This window comes from Gossypium hirsutum, chromosome A11 (genome assembly GCF_007990345.1).
Source record: "Gossypium hirsutum isolate 1008001.06 chromosome A11, Gossypium_hirsutum_v2.1, whole genome shotgun sequence".
NCBI classification, from domain to species: Eukaryota; Viridiplantae; Streptophyta; class Magnoliopsida; order Malvales; family Malvaceae; genus Gossypium; species Gossypium hirsutum.
In genome coordinates this window covers 58,767,635-58,771,479 of record NC_053434.1, presented here as the reverse complement: position 1 = coordinate 58,771,479, position 3,845 = coordinate 58,767,635, and positions in this window count along the sequence as shown.

The following is a 3,845-nucleotide window of genomic DNA, read 5'->3' as shown; positions in this document are numbered from 1 at the left end:
TTTCCAAGTATTGCCTTCTTGTGTGCTCGCTTCAGTAGTTGCCACATACATCAGATCCTCATTTGGGAAGTCAAAGTTCAAAGGCTCATAATCGTCCAGGGCTCTACTTGCTAGAAAATCTGCTATCGCGCTCCCTTTTACAGCCTTTTGATTCACATAGGTTATGTCAAATTCAGATAGTAGAATTTGCCATCGGGCCATCCTTCCGTTTAGAGCAGTTGACTCCATCATGTATTTCAGAAGGTCTAACTTTGAGATTAACCAAGTCGTATGGTACAACATGTATTGTCTCAATCTCCGAGTAGTCCAAACCAATGCGCAACATAATTTTTCAATTGGCGAATATCTCGTTTCGCATTCAGTGAACTTCTTACTGAGATAATAGATCGCTCTTTCTTTTCGTCCTGACTCATCATGTTGGCCGAGCACGCACCCCATGGAATTCTCAAATACTGCCAAGTATAGTATCAGTGGTTTGTCAGGGCAAGGTGGCATCAGTACTGAGGCGTTGGACAAGTAATGTTTAACTCTTTCGAAAGTTTCCTGGCACTTCTCATCCCATACACCTGGGTTGTGTTTCCTAAGAAGACGGAATATGGGGTCACATTTCTCAGTTAATTGTGAAATGAATCGAGCGATGTAATTTAGTCTTCCTAGGAAACCCCGAACTTCTTTTTGAGTACTTGGCGGAGGTAATTCTTGTATGGCCTTAACTTTGTCTGGGTCAATTTCAATTCCCTTTTCGCTGACTAAGAATCCTAGCAGTTTTCCTGATCTAGCCCCGAAAGTACACTTGGCTGGGTTAAGTTTTAGCTGGAACTTCCTTAACCTCAGAAACAGTTTTCTCAGAACTTGCACGTGTTCCTTTTCTGTTCTGGATTTTGCGATCATGTCATCAACATAAACTTCTATCTCTTTATGCATCATATCGTGGAATAATGCTACCATGGCTCTCTGATACGTTGCTCCCGCATTTTTCAATCCAAAAGGCATCACTTTATAACAAAACGTCCCCCACATCGTTATGAATGTGGTCTTCTCCCTGTCTTCAGAAAGCATCTTAATTTGGTTGTACCCGGAGAAACCATCCATGAAAGAGAACAGTGAGTATCCGGCCGTGTTTTCTACCAAGGTATCGATATGAGGCAGTGGGAAATTATCTTTTGGGCTGGCTTTGTTCAAGTCTCTGTAGTCCACACACATTCGCACCTTCCCATCTTTCTTAGGAACAGGGACTATATTGGCTACCCATTCTGAGTACTTGACCACCTGTAAGAAACCAGCATCAAATTGCTTCTTGACTTCTTCCTTTATTTTTAGCAAGACATCAGGCCTCATCCTTCGAAGCTTTTGTTGGACTGGTTTGCATTCTTCCTTTATAGGCAATCGGTGTACCACGATATCAGTACTTAAACCTGGCATATCTTGGTAGGACCATGCGAAGACATCTTTAAACTCTTGAAGCAACTCAACAAGGTCTCGCCTTGTTTCCTTGGCAATGCAAGTGCCAACTTTTACCTCTCTGCCCTCTTCTAAGATCACAACTTCTACTAATTCCTTATAGGGTAGAATTTGTTTTTCTTCTTCTTCCATCATTCTTAACAAATCCGGAGATAAAATGCTGTCTTGGTCACCCTCAAAATCTTGAGGATCATCTATACTCATGTCTTGCTCAAATAGAGACTCTGAATTAGTAACAGCGTCGCTCATCTCGTTGATATCTGAAGACCTGTTATTGGAACAAATGGAGGCCCAAATAAAAGAATCTAAGAATACTTGTATGCATACTATGATTATAAAGGGAATGAAAAGAATGAAAGAATATTTGCTCAAGATGAAACTGAATGATAAGTTTTCACTGAAATTAGATGTTGGACATGTGCCTTTTACAAAAGATTCTTATCACCCCCAGGCTTAGGGCAACAAGTGTTCTGAATATTACTCTGAATTAGTTCTAAATGTTACAGGGATCTCTTCTGCAGTCCAGTTATTCAAAACACTTCCAGGTTCGTAAGGACGAATGCCCGATAAATTCCTTTCCACCCTTTCTTCCGCGGATATGGCATTGATGTCCAACCTCTCAATCCTTCCTTCTGTAACCTCCTCTTTCTCTTCAGGGTGGACAATTCCCCTTGAAACAAAAGTCTTAGATATATGGGGAAAGGTTATCGGCCCCCACTTGACTTCTATCCCGCCCAAATGTGCTCTTCTCTTTTCTTGCATTTTCTCCATCTCTTTCCTCCTTTCCCTCGCATTAGGCTTATATCCCAAACCATAACGGTCCTGTTTGTTAACTAGGATCGGTACTCCAACCCTTCCCTGGAGGTATTTTCCCAATCCTCTTCCAGGCAATGCTCCCTTTCCCATCGTTAGCTGTAAGCTCATTGACGTAGCTTTGGATATCTTAGGCTCTGGGATTTTGCTCATCTCGATGACAAATGTGGCATTTACGAATTCCAATGATCAGAATGAACATTCTATCGCTTCACTATCAGCCTCTATGTATGGCATATCATCGGTGACTGATGCAATGATGTCTTCTTCTGCACCTATAGTCACCAATCGACCCTCTATCACCAACTTTAACTTTTGGTGAAGTGACGATGGTACAGCTCCTGCAGAATGGATCCAAGGTCTCCCCAATAGGCAATTGTAAGATGGTTTAATATCCATTACCAAAAAGTCCACCTCGTATGTATTTGGGCCAATCAATAGAGGTATCTCGATTCTTCCCATCACTTTTCTCTCAGTGCCATCAAATGCTCTCACTATATTTTGGCATGATTTCACGTGAGAACTATCCACAGGTAGCCTGTTTAATGTGGACAGGGGCAGAACATTCAGGGCCGATCCATTGTCAACAAGTACCGCCGGTAGTATACACCCTTTGCAACGGGCAGTGATGTGCAAGGCTTGGTAGATCCATACCGCCTGGCGGGATCTCATCATCGTTGAAGAAGATGAAGTTATCGGCATTTATATTGTTAACCAGGCGATCCAATTTGTTCACTGAGATATCTTTAGCGACATAAGTCTCATTTAGCACTTTACCAACGCATTACGATGTATCTCTGAACTTAGAAGTAACTCGAGCACTGAGATGCGAGCGGGTTGCTTATGCAATTGTTCCACCACGCTATACTCGCTATGCTTCAAGAATTTTAGGAATTCTCTAGCCTCATTTTCAGTCACCGGTGTGTTAATTTGCGGTTCAATTTCGGTCGTCTTCGTTTTATCTTGTTCAACCGCCAAGGCTTTTCCTTTTATAGGTTCCCTTTTTGTATTTCCCAGGTCGTAACGTTTTCCACTACGCGTATAGAAACCTGCGTCATTACCCTCTTCTGAAGCATTTATCGGTTTCCTCTCCGTGATATCACTTGCGTCGTTTCCAAGGAACCTTTTTGCTATCCTTGTAAGGAAAGGCTACAGGTTTTTGATTATGACCTTGGCGCCGTTGTTTCCTCTTTCGTTGCTTGATTCCATGGTTTTTTCCGTAGTCCTCCGGATAAACTTTTTTTTTTTTCTTTATTCTACTTTTTTGTCATCAATTTGCCCATGCCGAATTCGTGCAGTTTAATGTCATGGTCTTCTTCAGCATGAAACTCGCAGTACGTCTTCGTTCCTTCGGGCCTTTCTTTTGAATCTTGTTTGATGAGACCTCCTTCTATCATTTGTCTCCAGACCCAACTCAATGGGGTTTTTATCTCTGCAATGTCGGTTTTGATTCTCTTTTTCTCACCTTCGATTATTGCGTTTACCCCTTTATCAGCATGGTTGGGTAACGGATTCGCTGCTACGTTGGGTCCTAATGGGTTGTCAAACTTCACAATCCCCATCTTAATGAA